Consider the following 20,138-nt stretch of genomic DNA (forward strand, 5'->3'; position numbering starts at 1 on the left):
AAATCAAATTGGAAACAGTTTTTGGTGCAGCTAAAATTTAGGCCGAAAAATCAAATCAGGGTAATAGATTTAAAAGAAGTTAACAAAATCGGAGTACACTTTAATTTAGTTAGTAGAACAACCCTCAGTTGGTTACCTGTTGAAAAAAAAAAGGATTAGCAATCAAATAAAATAATTGGGCATAAGTGTAAATTCTTAATTTTTCCCGAGATAGGTCCAAAAGATTTGTTTTTTAATTTTTAATTGTGGAATGACGATAATTTCATATGGTTTAAAGTATAATTTTATTTGGGAGTGTAAGTGAAATCTTCAAAAAATTAGCAATTTAACATGATTTTTGGTACAATTATAAATAACCAAATCGATTGTAAAGAATGCTCTGTAGCCCAGATATCTAAGAAAAATTATATGATATGAACGAGAATTTCTAGATGTGAATTATGACATCGAAAAAAATCAGATCAGAAACAGTTTTTGGTGCAATTCAAATTTATGTCGAAAAATCAAAACGGCATAATAGATTTAAAAAAAGTCAACAACACCCGGAATACACTTTAATTAGTAAAACAACCCTGAGTTGGTTACATGTTGAAAAAAAGGATTAGCGATCAAATAAAACAATCAGGCGTAAGTGTAAATTCTTAATTTTTCTCGAGACAGGTCGAAAAGATTTTTTTTTTTTAATTTTTAATTGTGGAATGACGATAATTTCATATGGTTTTAAGTGTAATTTTATTTGGGAGTGTAAATGAAATCTTCAGAAAATTAGGGGTTTAACATGATTTTCGGTACAGTTTTAAATAACCGAATCGATTGCGGGCAGTACTCTGTAGCCCAGATAACTAAGAAAAAATATATGATAGGAATGAGAATTTCTAAACGTCAATTATGACATTGAAAAAATCAGATCGGAAACAGTTTTTGGTGTAGCTGAAATTTAGGCCGAAAAATCAAAACGGCATAATAGATTTAAAAAAAGTCAACAACACTCGGAATACACTTTAATTTAGTTAGCAAAATAACCCTCAGTTGGTTACATGTTGAAAAAAAGTATTAGCGATGAAATAAAACAATCAGGCATAAGTGTAAATTCTTAATTATTCCCGGACAGGTCGAAAAGATTTTTTTTTTTAATTTTTAATTGTGGAATGACGATAATTTCATATGGTTTTAAGTGTAATTTTATTTGGGAATGTAAGTGAAATATTCAGAAGATTAGGGGTTTAACATTATTTTTGGTACAATTATGAATGACCAAATCGATTGCAGGGAATACTCTGTAGCCCAGATATCTAAGAAAAAATATATGATATGAACGAGAATTTCTAAACGTGAATTATGACATCGAAAAAATCGAACTAGCGTAATAGAAACAGTTTTTGATGCAGCTAAATTTTATGCCGAAAAATCGAACTAGCGTAATAGATTTAAAAAAAGTCAATATCACTTGGAATACACTTTAATTTATTTAGTAAAACAACCCTCAGTTGGTTACATGTTGAAAAAAAAGGATTAGCGATCAAATAAAACAATCAAGCGTAAATGTAAATTCTTAATTTTTTCCGAGACAGGTCGAAAAGATTTTTTTTTTTAATTTTTAATTGTGGAATGACGATAATTTCATATGGTTTTAAGTGTAATATTTTTTGGGAGTGTAAGTGAAATCTTTAGAAGATTAGGGTTTTAACATGATTTTCAGTATAGTAATGAATAACTGAATCGATTGCATGGAATTCTCTATAGCCCAGATGTAACGTGTAACACCCCCTCTCCTAGAACTGCCCGAGAAGAGGTGCTACGGGGAAAATAAAATAAACTAACTGATAATCTGAAATCTGATACCATGACTGAACATCTCAATCAATTGGAATAAAAACTCTTAGTCAATACAAACTGAAATGCATAAACTCTTACTGAGGGACAATCCCTCAACTGAAATATAAAATAAGATCTAATCTAAGAAAACTCTATAGAACTCAACAGACTCCCAGACATCTTTTATCTTGAGCGACTCCACGTACACACACTACTGAACACTGCTGCTAGGCCCCACATCTGATACTCCCCTGCTAGAACCTGGAGGGGTGAAGAGTACAAGATGAGCAACAAAAGCTCAGCAAGTAATAAGCTGGAAAGAATACTGAAGCTGAATCGAAGAATATCGATACTGATAAATAACTGACTAAACTTGTACTGTATAAACACTGTCTGATTGCATTCATAAAAATGTAATGCACATAAACTGTAAACTAAATGCAGGTATGCAACTTTGGCTCATAGGCCCACATAATCTGATAATACATACCTGTCTGATCTGAAACCTGCATACATAAAAACTGTAAGCACATACTGTGGGCAAAGCCCTTAGCCCCCTGGTTACCACCAGGCAAGCAACTCATAAACTGAGTTGAAACTGAAACTGATGGGATCCCCGCGAACAAGCCGCCTGGCGCGCATAATGCAATGCAATGCTCACATAATGCTGGCACACAATATGTAGTGCTCCATATAAAGTCATGCTCAATGCTCATACCAAAATGTATTCACATAATCTCACAAAATAATGTTGATCATGTCAAAATAAAATAATATTGAACATGATATGATCTTCATCTATATATTGGAATACAAAGATTCTATGAATTATGATTTATGGTATGGGTATGATTAACTTGTCATGTTCTGGCTTATGAATTCAATGTTGGAAGGTATTGAATACATTGATTGAATTAAACTTGAATTAGGACTCACTGGAAGCTAAATTAGATTTCTGGAAAAGTCATCCGGATATCAGAAAGGATATCAGGATAAGAAGAAAGACATCCGGATATGAAGAAGGCTCATCCGGATACACTGACATTCAAAGAAGAAGCTATTCGGATATGCTGGGAAGTATTCGGATATGAACTAGGACATCTGGATATGATTCTGGTCATCCGGATATCTCACTGATGCATTCGGATATAACTGGGGGACTATTCGAATGAAAAATTCAACTTTTGAGGGAGGCATCCGGACATCAGGCGAGACATCCAGATATCATACTTGAAGAACTTTAGATACATCCGGATACGATACAAGGTATCTGGATATTAGAACTTAGAGTAATAGAACTTGCAATCTAAAATGGATAAGGATTAATAGAACTTACAATCCAAAATGGATGAGGATTAATAGAACTTGCAATCCAAAATGGATAAGAATTAATGGAACTTGCAATCCAAAATGGATAAGGATTAATGGAACTTGCAATCCAAAATGGATGAGGATTAATAGAACTTGCAATCCAAAATGGATAAGGATTTCTGGAACTTACAATCCAAAATGAATAAGGATTAATGGAACTTGCAATCCAAAATGGATAAGGATTACTGGAACTTGCAATCCAAAATGGATGAGGATTAATAGAACTTGCAATCCAAAATGGATTAGGATTACTGGAACTTGCAATCCAAAATGGATAAGGATTACTGGAACTTGCAATCCAAAATGGATGAGGATTAATAGAACTTGCTCATAACTTCACTGTTATACGCATATATATATATACGTCTCTGCTTACTGATATAAAATCTGAGAACTCAATGAAGAACTGGAATAATCTGAAAAACTGATATGAACCTGTAATGAAAGGGATTACAGGAAGAATACTTGCCTGATAGAACTCTCTGATCGAACCCTGGAGCGATCCTGAAGACTCTAGCAAGCCTCTGCTATCTCTTAGCCTTTCTGTTCTTCACATAATGTGAAGAAAAGCTAAGCTATGGGCTCTATATATAGACATAAAGTCCTAGATCCCTTTCCTTTTATAACTTGGAATCCCTCTCCCAATTGAACTTTGAGACTCTCAAAACCTTCTCCTATTGGGACTAGGAGACTCTTAATCCAATTCCATCTCATACATGGATTCTCATTCTTCTTTAAATACATAGTCCCACTTAATTAATAATAATACAAAAATTATTATTAAAACTCTCGAATAATAATAAAACTCCAAAATTACCTTCATGCCCTTGCATTTAATTTCTACAAAATAAATGTCATTTAACTGTTATTTAAATACTATTCTCTCAATTAAGAATCTAAATTGCCACCTTGGCAAATTCCTTTAACTCCAACATTAAAAAGAAATAAATGCTATTCTTTTCCTTCAAAATCTCTAAATTGCCACATTAAATAATTAATTGACAAAATCTCTTAATCAATACTTCAATAATTAATTAAATAATTCCTGAATAAATACTGGGTCCTCTAATGGGTCGTTACATAACGCCCCGCTTTCCCGTGCACGTTATAACTTGGGACAATTCTGGGACAATAATTTTTTTTCTTTCAAACTAATGCTAAACCACATCATTCCTCGAATCCGTCCCAAAATTTCGATTCATTTATCTCGAAAGATAATCATTATACACATCAAATGCGAAAGCAATGATCAAAACCTGATATCTTAACATTGATCATAAATCAATTCTTACATCTTCATTAACCATAAGGATATACATCAAAATTCCTCAAAACGTTCAAAATTCGAAGCAGTAGAACTTAAATGCATGGGCTACAGAACATACATTTCATTTCTCATGCACTCTACTAAGTGTCATTTCATGCCTCATTTATTCTCGTATCTGCTACAATCTCCATCTGGAATGTTTGAATATTCTAGGGGCAAAGCTCAAGTTAGATGATGAATCATCTAAGTAAGGGTACAGAAAACATATTTCGTGCATGAATGCAACGTCTTACTCATCGTAAGGGCCAACTACACCCCTCATGCTACTCACCATTTTTGCGGCCACCTCTTTCGAAGCCGGGGTGTATGGGTGCACCCTTGGTAAAGCAGCGGTGCCAGTTCATACTCCTTACGGCCACAATGCGCGTGATCAATGATATCAACGTGTACATATGCATTTCATAGTTGATGTGAACCCCACGAAGGAAGGTGAGACCCGACGATCAAAAATGGTTCCTTTGCCAAGGATCGTTCTAAAACAGATTTGTAATAAAGAAAACAAAGGACCTTGACCCGTTATCTATAAAGAGATAAGAACCAAAGGTATAAGAAGGTAGGGTTGACGCCACACTCAAGATAGATGAGAAGAGTTGTGAGTGATAAGTCAAGGATGAACACCACAAGATGAAATCTTGATAAGTTCAAAAGTAGTTCATTGAAGAACCGAAGAGAAAACTCTCACTAATAATATTGTTCAAAAACTAAATTCCTCTCGAGTTACATTGGCTTATATAGCCGATCACCAATCCTAAACTAGAAGGAAATAAATCAAGGCATAGTAGGAATTGATTACAAGAAGGAAATAACATAATCTGATAATAAAGAAACAAGAATTATCTAAAATAGAAAAGATTTAAAAACAAAGTAGGAAATAAGGGAACTGGTCAAATATTCAACTGGAATTTTTTATGTGCCTGGATCTTATCAATCAATCATCCTCAAATCTTGCAATCTTGTCAATCAATCAATTCCAAATCTTGCAATCTTGTCAATCAATCAATCAACCCCAAATCTTGCAATCTTGTCAATCAATCAACCAATCAATTAATCAACTCCAAATCTTGCAATCTTGTAAATCTTCTCAATCATTCAATCTATCAACCCCAAATCTTGTTATTGGGCCTCCACAAATGCTCAACAGATATTGGGCCTCCATTAATGCTCAACAGATATTGGGCCTCCATTAATGCTCAACAGATCTTGTGAGGCTTTAGCAACCTGATTCACATCAATAGTCATATCATGTATGCAGTCTACGTGATGGATACATATTAGAGCATGTCAATATGATGAAAACATTCTTGAGGATTGGGATTTGAACATAAATCACTTATAAGCCAAGTATTTTTCATAAAACTAAATCCAGTTTGGGAGTACCACTTACCTTCTCAAGCTTATCGGGCTACCTCGATATTCGTGCCTTGCTTCAAAATATGTACATCGCCTCGATTTGCATGTCAACCTCAAAATTTGTACAAGTCACTTCAACATAAGCCTCAAAACATCCTAATCACCATAATTATTTAAATAAACATTAAAACCTATTTTTTTCATAATTTCTTGCATTTTCTTTAATTTTCTCTCCATTTCTTCCTATTTTTCCTCAATAAATCCAAACTAAATATTTCTAAAATATTTTCTCAAATATTTCACTACGAAAATTCATAAAATAATATTCTTGAATTTTTGAAATTTTTTAGGGAATTTTACTTACCTTGACTTAGCCTCTCTAACTTCCTCGGTATGCGTGTCCTAATCTCGAAACGCGTGCCTGAACTATTTTCTTACCTAAAATCTCCGGAATAAGCATAAAACTCTATTTCCTATTTTTCAAAAAAAATTCCTGAATTTTCTCTATTTTTCCTATTTTTTCTTCTATTTTCTTTTCTTTTTTTCTTTTTCTTTTCTTTTTCTTTTTTTCCTATTCACCTTCTTCTTCCTCCATTTCTTCCTCCAATGCTCGCCTGCAACTCTATCTTTCTTCTTTTCTTCTTCTTCTTTTCTTTCTTTCTTTTTTTTTTTCTTTTCTTCTTCTTCTTCTTCTTCTCTTATCTTCTCTTCTTCTTCCCCCTTGCGTGAACAGCCCCTGCCATGCACGCACCAGCTACCGTCGCCCGTGAGCCAGCCGGCCTTGCCGTGTAACACCCCCTCTCCTAGAACTGCCCGAGAAAAGGTGCTACGGGGAAAATAAATAAAACTAGCTAATAAACTGAAATCTGATACTATAAATGAACATCTCAATCAACTGGAATAAAAACTCTGAGTCAATACAGACTGAAAATCATAAACTCTGTCTAATGGACAATCCCTCAACTGAAATGTAAAATAGATCAAAATTGACAAAACACTACAAAACTCAATAGACTCTCAGACATCTTTTATCTTGAGTGGCTCCACGTACACACACTATAAACCACTACTGCTAGGCCCCGCATCTGATACTCCCCTGCTAGAACCTAGAGGGGTGAAGAGTATAAGGTGAGCTACAAAAGCTCAGCAAGTAATAAGCTGGAAAGAATACTGAAACTGAATCAAAAATATCGATACCGATAAATAACTCACTGAACTTGTACTGTATAATCACTGTCTGTTTGCATTCATAAAAATGTAATGCACATAAACTGTAAACTAAATGCAGGTATGAAACTTTAGCTCATAGGCCCACATAATCTGATAATACATACCTGTCTGATCTGAAACCTGCATACATAAAAACTGTAAGCACATACTGTGGGAAAAGCCCCTAGCCCCCTGGTTGCCACCAGGCGAGCAACTCATAAGTTGAGCTAAAATTGAAACTGATGGGATCCCCACGGACTAAGCCGCCTAGCTCGCATAATGCAATGCAATGCTCACATAAATGCTGGCACACAATATGTAGTGCTCCATATAAAGTCATGCTCAATGCTCATACCAAAATGTATACACATAATCTCATCAAATAATGCTGATCATGTCATAATAAAATAATGTTGAACATGATATGATCTTCATCTATATATTGGAATACAAAGATTCAACGAATTATGATTTATGGTATGGGGATGATTAACTTGTTACATTCTGGCATATAAACTCATTACTGGAAGTTATTGAATATTTTATCTTAATTAAAACTTGGATTAAACTATTCTGGAAATTCAATTAAATTTCTGGAAAAGCCATCCGAATATCAGGAAGGATATCTGGATATGATGAAAGACATCCAGATATGAAGGAGGCTTATCCGGATATACTGACGCACAAATAAGAAGCTGCTCGGATATGCTGGAATATATTTGGATAGAAACTAGGACATCCGGGTATGATTCTGGTCATCCAGATACACTGGAGGCACAAAGGACGAGCTATTCGGATATGCTAGATGGTATTCGGATAAGAGCTAGGACATCCGGATATGATTCTGGCCATCCGGATATCTCACTGAGGCATTCGGATGCCACAAGAGACTATTCGAATACTAATTTCAACTTTTGAGGGAGACATCTGGATATCAGGCGAGACATCCAGATATTATCTGGACCTATTCGGATGTATAAACAAACCATCCGGATATCATACTCGAAGAACTTTAGATACATCCGGATACGATACAAGGCATCCGGATATTACTCACAGAAAGCCTTAGACTCATCCAGATACAACATGAAGCATCCGGATATCAGTCACAACAACTAGACACAATCAGATACAACTCAAGGCATCCGGATACTACTCACAATCACTGCTAGACACATCCGGATACGAAAACGAAGCATCCGGATGTTACTGGGCTATCCAGATATGAACAAGAACTGTCCAGATATTACTCACAATAGGCACTGGACTCAATCGGATGTGATACAAACCATCTAGATATATTGCTAAAGCCATCCGGATATGCCCAAGGGCCATCCGGATGTCACTCACAGAAAACTTTTTGACTCATCCGGATAGACTTTATTCCATCTGGATGCTACTCACAAGCTTTGAAAAATCCATCCGGATAGCTGTAACTATTTTTGATGAATACGAACGATTACAGAGGCTATGTTCTTGATCAAAACTCAATGAAACTATGCCTTTATGAAAGAAATCTTGGAAATATGAATCCCAACTGATATGAAACAACTCTAAGGATGATTCAACAATGATATTTGGAAGAATCATTGTATAACTCATGCACATCTATCTCATGCATTCACTGTTTACGTATATATATATATACACACACACTGCGATTGATATAAAATCTAAGAACGCAATGAAGAACTGGAATAATCTGAAAAACTGATATGAACCTGTAATGGAAGGGATTACAGGAAGAATACTTGCCTTAGGATCTTCTTAGCCTATTTAGAGATCTCACGAGAGCCTCCTATGCGACCCTTGATCCTTCTACTGCAACCTCTTATGGCTCTCTGTTCTTGGCTTCCTGCTCCTTCATAGCGTGAGGAGAAAACTATGGCTAATGGGTTATATATATACACATAGAAGCCCTAAATCACACTCCTTCTACAACTTGGATTCTTTCTCCAAATCTAACTAGGAGACTCACAATCCAAATCCATCTCATACATGGATTCTCATTCTCCTTTAAATACATAATCTCACTTAATTAATAATAATACAAAAAATATTATTAACACTCTCAAATAATAAAAAACTCCAAAATTACCTTCATACCCTTGCATTTAATTTTCATAAAATAAATGCCATTAAATGCTATTTAAATACTATTCTCTCAATTAAAAATCTAAATTGCCACATTGGCAAATTCCTTTAACTCCAACATTAAAAAGAGATAAATGCTATTCTTTTCCTTCAAAATCTCTAAATTGCCATATTAAATAATTAATTGGCAAAATCGCTTAATCAAATACTTCAACAATTAATTTAAATAATTCTTGAATAAATACTAGGCCCTCTAATGGGTCGTTACATGCCACCGCCTACCACCGTGGCTGCTCACCACCGGCCGCCCCAACAGCCACATCCGGCTGCCCCGCTCCACTGTGACGTGCTGCTCGCAACTCTCACTCATCTGCCTCTGTTCATCGGCCATGACAGCCGCGATTGTGCGGCTAACTTCGGCCTCTCCTTGCCGGCTTCCTCCACGCCACTCGCCTCTCGGGTCATCGCACGACCGCCTCCAGCCGCCTGCGTCGCCTCCTTGCCGCTGATGCTGCTTGTTGCGTGTCGGCCATGGCTGCGCACAGCAGCTTGCGCACGCCAGCCCATGGTTGTGCCGGCCACCTCTCTGCAATTGCTCCATTACGGCTTCCCTCGCGGCTGCTCCAGCTCCGCCTCAACCCAAGCTCTCTTTCCTTCAATCTCTCTCTCTTCCTCTCACTGTCTCAACTCTCTGTGATGCCTCTCCTTCTCATCTCCCCTTCTTTTTATAGCCAATTTCCCCGCCTTTTGCCTATCTCCCTTTGCGTGAGAAACCTTCCAAAACTTGCAGGGCATGGTTACAATCTTGCAGGGGTAAGCTTCGGGTGGCAGAGGCGTGGCTTGAAAATTGCAGGGCAGGGGCTTTAAATTACAGAGCCATGGCTTCACGCCCCTATACTGCCACGTACATATATATATATAATTATACACTAAATATCACATTAATATATATATATATATATATAGAAAATTACATAATCAAATTCCAACTTTCATCCTATTTCACTTGGGAAACTCCTTAATTTCAATTATACCCTTAAACACTAAATTAATTTGCATTTCGATATAGAAAACACAAAATTAATAACTTAAAGCTTAGTTAAAAAGGACGATTCCGCTCCAATGTCCTCACTGGGCCATCGTTTCATCTCGAAACCACTGCAGGGTTGATCCTTAGGCAAAACCGGAGCCCCCCTAGGGTTCCGTTGATTTTTTGGGAGTCCCTTACGACGATTCATTTTTGCAACCTAAATAATAGTTGTATTTTAGCTGTACCAAAATCGTTTCCGATTTGATTTCTTTCGATACCATAAATCCTATCTCGAAACGCTCGTCGAGACCATGTCATTTTCCTTAGACAATTTCACTCCGGGGCATTCCCTGCAGTCAATTCAGTACTTATAACTACTATCAAACTAATTTTTCAGTATTCTAAATTCATCGAAATTACGTGGCAACCTCATACGAACATGAGGTATTACACCAGATATCTAATAAAAATTATATGATATGAACGAGAATTTCTAGACATAAATTATGACTTCGAAAAAATCAGATCGGAAAAAGTTTTTGGTACAGCTAAAATTTATGCTGAAAAATCGAATCGGCGTAATAGATTTAAAACAAGTCAACAAAACTCAGAATACACTTTAATTTCATTAGTAAAACAACCCTCAGTTGGTTTCATGTTGAAAAAAAAAAGGATTATCAATCAAATAAAATAATCTGGCGTAAGTGTAAATTCATAATTTTTCCCGAGACAGGTCGAAAATATTTTTTTTTTATTTTTAATTATGGAGTGACGATAATTTCATATGGTTTTAAGTGTAATTTTATTTGGCAGTGTAAGTGAAATCTTCAGAAGATAAGGGTTTAACATGATTTTCAGTACAGTTATAAATAATCGAATCGATTGCAGGGAATACTCTATAGCCCAGATATCTAAAAAAATTATATGATATGAACGAGAATTTCTAGACGTCAATTATGACATCGAAAAAAATCAGATTGGAAACAGTTTTTAGTGCAGCTAAAATTTAGGCCAAAAAATCGAATTGGGGTAAAAGATTTTAAAAAAGTCAACAGAACCAGAGTACACTTTAATTTAGTTAGTAGAACAATCTTTAGTTGGTTACATGTTGAAAAAAAAGGATTAGCGATCAAATAAAACAATCAGGCATAAGTGTAAATTCTTAATTTTTCTCGAGACAGGTCGAAAATATTTTTTTTATTTTTAAATGTCCAATGACTATAACTGTCAGGGCCCGCTCCCAGATTTTCCCGCTAGCATAGGAAATCCGAGAGAAGGTCCATTCAAGATGGATACAGATACTCAAATTTTCAAGAAATTTCTTTTTCGAATTTGCTCACTAACAATAGGAGCCAGAATAAATTACATATCATTCAATACATCATCATCTTGGGCTTACCGCCCATGCATTATGAAATAAAAGGACACTGAGGCTTTTTAAAAAAATATACAATAAGCCCTCTATTTCTTACCCTCAACATATACCCACGAATCTTTGAGGCCGGGACATCTCTGTACACATCTAACTAGTACTCGCTCCAAAAATAACTATCTTCCATTACCTAGAATGACAAAAGAAATAATGTGAGCCACAAGGCTCAGCAAGTATATAGCAAAGGAAGTAACCATAGCACGATACATGAAGGCAGGAATACTTTAGAGCCAAAGAAAGACCATTACCCAACATCTAAATACCCTTTGGGTTCATGCCTTCTAAACTGGACAACAACATCCTCAAAAAAAAATACTTCCTTTTGGTTCATCAACCCATATGCCAAAGCGAGCCATAAGGCTCGACAAATATATATATATACACGAAAACAAGAAAGAAGGAATGGATAATAACATGGAGTACACCCGACTCCCCAATACCATGGCCGACCTCACAGCGCGCAGCCGAACCCGCAAAACCAGCAACCATGGCCGACCTGCACGCAGCAGCAGTTCCCTCCGTGCACGCTCCCTTGCTCCGCCGTTGCCGCCTGCCAGCTCGCCTCCGCTGGCCGCCGTGACCGCCACCTCGAGCAGCAACCTCGCCGGCCTCCCGAGCGCACCGCAGCCGCTGCCACTTCTTCGCGAGCCATTTCGGCTGCTACCATGGCCGCTTGGCCATCATGCTCTCTCTTTCTCTCTCTCTCACACGAGCTCTCTCTTTCTCGCGCGATGCCTCGGCCAGTAGTCTCCCACGATCCCTCACTCTCCTCAGCTCTCTGATTCGGCCATCCAAACAGCAACCATGGCCGCCCCAAGCTCTCTCTCTCTCTCTCACGCTTTGCTTCACTCGGCCAAGAGCTCTCTCTCGATCTTGTCTCTCCCTCACGATATCTCCCTTCCTTGCTCAGCCTCTTGCGAACTTAGCCTTCTCCCGCTTTGCATATCTCTGTTTTAAATTTCAAATTTTGAAATTGTTGGCAGCAAGCTCATGGCTCTGCCTTTATATAGATACGCCCATATATATATAAATACATATATAATTTAATTATACTCTTGATCCCCTAATAACTCTTAATTCCACTTAAGCAACTTATCAATTGCACTTTAGGAATTTGCTAATAACACTTGGACCCCCTCCATGCTTTAATTAATATCATCACACCACTTAGATTATTGATTTTCCCCAAAATTAATTATCGACGCTTTCTCGGGAATATTGATTTCGTCCCTACGCCTACACGTGACCTTTATTCGACCCCTAAGCACTTAAGGGTTGCCTTACTTAGAAAACCGAACCACCCCTAGGGTCCCCTCAGCTTCTAGGAGGTCCCTTCCGCCTATTCGGTATTGGCACCCACTCAGGCTTATACAAAATTTATTTCAAAAATTATTCCCGGTCGGACCGCTTCCAGCGTCATTAATCTCATCTCGAGACGCTCATCAATCTCTTGCCCTCTTCCCTGGACATCCAAGTCCCGAGGCACTCCCTGCCGCCAATTCGACAATTTTTATTAATTAATTTCTCGAGATTGACCCATGGGCTTCCGGACCACCCGAGGTCTTTTCAATTTAATCGAAATTTATTTATTTTCAACACCATGTAATACCGGGTATTACATTCCACCCTCCTTAAAGAATTTCGCCCTCGAAATTCACTTTGCCTTAAACTATTGCCCAAGATAATCACATTCTTAGGCTACTCTCCGAATCTCCTGCTCGAGAATCTCGAAGTCGAACCATTTCTCAACCTTTACCTCAGGTTATTCCCACCTCAATGCTTTGCTTAGGCATTTGGTCCTCCTCCTCTCGAGGATATTCACCAACTGAATATTGTCTTGGCCTCCAGCCAAATCGCACCACTGGTCACTGGTCACGCTTACTGCAACGACATTCATCTCTAGATGAATTTTTCTCTGCCTCGAAGCATCGCTTTGCAGGTTTATTTCCCATTTCCCTTTTTTTTTTTTTTTTTGCATCAACCAACACAACTCTCACTAACATTGCATTACTGATCAGTCTACCTCGATTTTACGCCGATCACACACGGCAACGTTTCTCACTGCCAATCACACATGGCCACGATTTTACGCTGGTCCAACCAGCAACGTCTTAGCACTGATCATCAGCCGCAATGTTTCTTTTAGTGCCCACAAGACACTCAGACACCCATTTATCATGGCACACCGCCATTAATCACACACATGCATAGCGTGAGTTGATCCTCATGGCAATCTCTCATCACCGATCAACTTATCACGCTAGCACTACATGGGAAGCACCCATTTAGGCCACCCTGCTAACTTCGACCATTTCCTACATGGTCTTCTACTTTGACCAGCCGACCCTCATTTATCGATACGATTACACATAATCGATATACCTAACACCATGTCAGGTAATTACACATTTCAACCACACGTGCATTACCCGAGTCCAACTCGAGCTTGACGATGCACGCACCATTACCATCTTACCTCGAGCTTAACCATGCTCGGGCCACAACCTTCTCCCAACCAGGAGTTTCTTGCACAAGCACATAGGCTCCTCTGGCCTTCATTTCTGGCCGATATTGCACGCTAGTAGGGGCCTCATACCCATACTAGAGAACTCTTCACTGAGCAACTCCTCTTCAATTTTTCACCCCATTTCCACTTCACAATCATGCCCCATGCTAGGCCTTACCTTGGCTATTAAACCCTACCGCGAGTCAATGATCCTACCATTGCGCTTAAGGTCGCGAAACCATTAATCAGCCCTCGTCATCTCCCATGGTGAGTGGCACAAGTGATTGGCTTATTACCATTTGCACAATCACTTATTGCTTCGCACTTGTAGGATGACTCGTACCTTTGGTCCACACCACAACAAGCTAACCTGGTTACACCCCCACTCTTGTAGTGGTCTTCTAGCCAAATTTACTCGCCCAGCTTCAATTTCATTGGGACTTTTTAAATCTCACATTTCTCAACAAGGCCTCTTACTCTTGAGGTATGAAACTTTTCGGTCAACTTAAATCAGTTTCATTCTCAATCCGCAATAGACACCTGACTTAAACCATGCATGATGGTCTTCCTTGTCCTCCTTGATAAGGTCAATACCATTACAACAATGCATTTCCTTCCACGATCGTTGCATCTCAAATTTCACAGGCATCAGCCTTCATGGCCATTCACACTCAGCTTCGAGGTCCTACCATGCACCATGGTTACCTTCGGCCTTCCTGACAACATATTTTCTCTAACAGCGACGATGACACCACCATATCATCTCAAAGATTCGCTGCTCCTTGAATCTTACTGGTCATCGCAACCAGCACGACCCCACTCTTAGGTCGCTGACCGGCTGTCCAACCACTGCAGAATTAGAGATCTATGTTTGCATCTCTTCTCTAGTTTGCAGCAAAGTGCACCCTAGGTCATCTCTCACAAGGAGCCTCACTTTCTTCTACCAACAAAGGAGAACCAACATAACCAACAGTTTGTTTAGGGGGGGTTTTTTTTTTACAGAAAACTAATTATCAAAACAGAAAGACAATGATGGATGAAAATCAATAAAAGGAATGCAACCGGCTGTGTATTTGTCCCCTATATGAAATCTTCCTCGTCCACTCTATAAATCTTAGCTTGTTAGGTGTTTTAATCTCTGGATATCAAACTTAAAGCATCCCCAACAACCGTCCAAGGATTAGAAGGATTGGAATAACAAAATGAATAAAGAAACCTCTTATAAACAAAATGCAACCATCCACTCTCTATTCAACCTATCCGGACCTATGCAAGAACAACCGTTCAAGCACTTAATGTTCATTTCCGAGATGTTATACCAACCGGCTATAACATTCTGTTCTCTTAAGCATTTAATCAGAAAATGAAACCATGCAAATTCACACAAACCTGCCATGAACTCCATGCATTCACAAATCTGCTCAAACTAAACCAAATGGAAATGAAAAAGATTAAAACAAACAAACCATGTTTTTGTAGCTCATCCGGGACTCAGATTCCATATGGATTCAAGATACACAACCGGTTACAAATGCTCTAGCCTATCATTACAGCAAGGAAAAACAAAATGGAACAAAAGATGATGAAAACAGAAAAATGCTAACAACCACAAACGGCCAGAATCTTCCCTTTTCTCCTCCCTCTCTATCTCCTCATCTCCTAGAAATTAATGCTAAGAGGCCTTAAATACATGGCTAAGAAAGGAAAGGCTAGGGAGCTAGGGTTGGGCCTAGCCCAACAGAAAATGAGTGAGCCCAAGAACAGCAAAATTGAGCAGCCCAAGATTGAGCCCAAACTCCTTTAGTTGAGCCACTTCTCTAGCCCATCCAATGTTCCCTAAAGCTTGGATCCATAGGAGTAAGATAGAAAATAGTGTAAGGATGGTTTGAAGTATAATAAAATAGAAACAATGAAAGATTAGCAAAAATTACTTCAAATGGTGTAATAATATTGAGGTGGAATGCCAAAATATAGCTTAAATATGCATGCTATCAGTCGCATTCCTTATATCACTTTGCTTTGCTTATAGCGGCTAGGTAATTCCCTGAGAGACTCTTGCTTCTCCCGGACTTCTTATAACTTTTGCTTCAACCAGCTCACATCACTCAGTGGGCGACCACATTAGCCTTAACGCCATCATCATGGGCTAAGACGATCTCTTGCCATCGCTTAGCGCCACATCCAGCCGCAACCACAACTCAAGAGCCACCTATGCCACTAACCGACTACTCTCTCAACGCCCCACGACCCTGGCCAGCCGCTGTACTGCTGCTGCCGCTATCACCGATCGGTGTCTTCGGTCGCCATCGGCTACCCCTAGCCGGTCACCAATCGACTCCACCGGCTGATTTTCCTCACACTCATTAACCTCTAACCACGAGGCTAAACTCCCATCAATTGCCCACACCAAGGCACCCCTCTAGCTGTATTACTCACAGCTTCCAGGTGATTTCATCACTTCTACACGATTCCTGGGAACCAATCTCGTCCCCCAAGTCTTTCTTTCGAACTCTCGTCACCCACGGGCGACATCTTAAATTTGCCTTCAACTTTCATTTGACCAACTCAATTAGCTCTAGCCGGGTCGCTCGGCTCATAACTTACACAACCTTCCTCCAGGCACTACGCTTGCAAACATCGACTACCGCTTTGATATAAACTCCATCCATTGGAAATCACCCCTGTCCCTCCTATGGAACTCACACTTCCACACAATGCCGTAGGACTCACCTTCCTACTCAGGTACTTGCCATCACGATGGGTTTCTCCAAGTGATCCATTCTGATAGAGTTATAGCGCCTTATGAAGTTTATCCCGTGCTGTTGCCCTATGTTTAGCCTCTCTTGGGAGAACATCTCAAGTTCTACCCTGACCACATTCCAGCACTACCCTCTATAACTCTTGCTACGGAGTAGCACTCCTTCAAACGGCATAATTTCTGCTCTGACCAACCATCTTTATCACATTGGATCTCCTTTCTCAAAATTTGCCTGGTCCCGCCACCAGGGCCCGCTGAACCTTTATGTACACGATCAATCAACAAGGCTTTTCATCACAGTCTTCGAGCCTCACGCTCATACCATTGCCATCGGGTGCTACCACCTGGCAACTGATCCTGTGTCATCAACCGGAAATCCATCCAGTGCTACATAAGGATACTTCCTCATTTTTGCATCGACACTTCAGGACTAATACTAGACCGTGAAATTGCAAGCCTTCACGAATTTCAAACAGTGCCTCAGCCACACGTTCAGCCTGCCACAACTCACTTCACAAGATTAGGGATCCCTTTACTCGAAGCCTTCACATGCTTCAATATCCCCATCTCATGGTTGGTTTCTAACTCGTAAGTCTCGCCCTCCACGGCACTTACGTAACATCCTAGAGCCCTTTACTGACTCCACCAATTGACCCATCTTCTTGCATCACTGCAAGGTCACAGGGTCCATCATCTCAATTTATTCGATCAACTTCGATCAAATTCAACCACAACTGCGTTAGCATCCTTTAATAAGGAGCATCGCCACACGTCTTGTTTTCACACCACAAGATATCACTCAATCTATTCACAAACCTTCATGCTGCCAAGACAACAAAAGGCACTACGATGATTTTTTTTTTTTTTTTTTTTCAACCCTCACGGAAATTTAGGTCTGGCCCAGACATAACCTACAGCATACCCCAGGTCTTCACATCTAATCGTCTCCACCGCAGATAGGTTACTCCACATAGAGGGCTGCAGTCCCTCCCGTGAACTAACCGTCTATATCCAGTGGTCCTTAGCATTAGACCTGTTAACCGTAGGCATCAACTGTAGCGTTATTCCCACGCTAGACCCGTTTCTTTTCCCCGGGTTTCTTTCTCAAACATCTTGAAGTGCTACAACACCCAAACATTCGCTAAATCGCCTTGACACTACTTTAACGAGATAAAGGGCTTAAACCCCACTTGGGTGCAACACCCTAACAACTCTTATTACTAGCAGTTGAGTTGTGGAACTAGCCACAACTTTCGTCACCCTACCGCATTTCACAAATCTTTAGCCCCTGACCATCTGCATAATCACTGTGTTGCCCTGTGCTTTAGGCGAGCCAACACCTGATCATCATTACTGGGTCACTCCCATACACTGGCCCAACACTGGTTCCCCATCGTGTTGCCCTGTGCTTCGGAGAGCCAACACCTAATCATCATTACCGTGTTGATCCCATACACTGGCCCAACAATAGTTTCCAACAGCATGGCTCAGGCCCATCACTGATTTGCTTCGCACCCATAGCTTCGCCCTACTAAGCTTCCTACTCGGCAACTAAACCATCAGAACGTTTTCGCATTCCACTATTTCTCCCTAGGACTACTCTAGATGTCCTATCCCTTGCAGGAGACTATCGATCTCACCTGACTAACTCTCATAAGGTGTTGCTCTAGGTTTTCGGCATCTGATCGTCACCTGCAGTTCACTAAATTGCTCAGGCCCATGGGCCACTTGCCCTCAACGCGAGCCAACTCATTAGTCCTCTGCCACACGGTCCATAGCATCAGATCCGTCACACCGAGCCTTACACCCATAACATCAAAGCTATTTAAAGCCCCCCGAGCTACGATGGTTCCGCCACCATCTTGCCCAAGCCATCTCACTTGGTTATCCTTGCCTTAACAACCTCAAGCTCGTACCATGAGCCCCGCTCCTTAGGACTCTACATCTCTTATCGCTTAAGAGACTCTCAAACCACTTTTCCTCTTGAGGCCTCATGATCTTACCCCACGAGATCATACCTCAATCTCCGGCACCCATAACCATAAAGCACCTACCATTACCCTCCAGGTAAATCGAGACCTCTCGTCTCTCCTTACACACCCACAGTGCATTTAGTCACGACGCCCAGCTTGGCTTTCCAACAGGCCTCTCTCGGGCTCCTATGACTTGGAATTTAAATTCGGGGCCTCCACATTACTCGCCATGCCCCTGCCCACTTGGCATCCGAAGTTGGCATCCGAAGTTGGCATTTCCATTGCGCGCATAGCCTATGGATGTCCTGTTGCCACAAACTCATCGCCCTCTGGCCACACACCGCTCATACCCTTCATTGGGTGACCTCCGCGTCTCCCATCAAGGGTCTCGTGACCTTAGGCCCCATCCCGACCCCCAGCATCACAATGAGGGTCTATTCACCTCTCATCTCCCGACCTTAGGCGTTCCACCAGACCCCAAGCGTCATAACGAGAGTTTTGATTGGCCCCTCATCCATCAATCACATGAACGGTCACTTGGCCCTACACAACTAGGACTTCTAACCCAAAGGCTCTTACACGCATATCAACGCATGCCCAACTCCTTAATCCTCGATCTGGATTCCCCTGGATTCCAGCTCGACTCACTTGGGATTTCCATCTCATGCAAACACTCGCTAGGATCCACTTGCCACACACCTATCACTCCCAAGGGTAGACCTCGTCTCATCATGAAACCAACTAAGGTCCACTCATACCCTAGTCACATCTCCTCTGGGATCATCATAACAATACGATCACATCGCTTGATGCCAAATCTTTTTCCTTGAGCCTCGAGCTAACACCCACTTTAGCTCATTTTATCTCAAGCGCACAAGCCTTACTGCACCACTTCCAAGGGACAACTCTATTCCCTCGAACATGCTCAGTAAATCTCTAACATAGGGACACTCCACTAATCCCCTCTCGGACTAGTCACGCTTCGGCTTCGTGTCCCCACATGAGCTTCAACACTTCAATCTCAAGGAGTTCTCATCCCTAGAACACTTAATATTACCCAAAATTCCCAAATTCGGGTTTCTTGACATCCACACCCACACTTGGGTTTTCGGTTCTTCTGTGCTCAACCCTTATACCTCTCACAGGTATGTCATCTCAATCTAGGGTATTTTCTCATCCCAAGATCAGGAATATCCAAACATACCATTGCAGACCTCAATAACTTGACCCAATCCCTTAGGGTCCTCGGTCCACATGTCCAACTTTCAAGGTT

Source organism: Diospyros lotus, chromosome 10 (assembly GCF_014633365.1).
Source record: "Diospyros lotus cultivar Yz01 chromosome 10, ASM1463336v1, whole genome shotgun sequence".
NCBI classification, from domain to species: Eukaryota; Viridiplantae; Streptophyta; class Magnoliopsida; order Ericales; family Ebenaceae; genus Diospyros; species Diospyros lotus.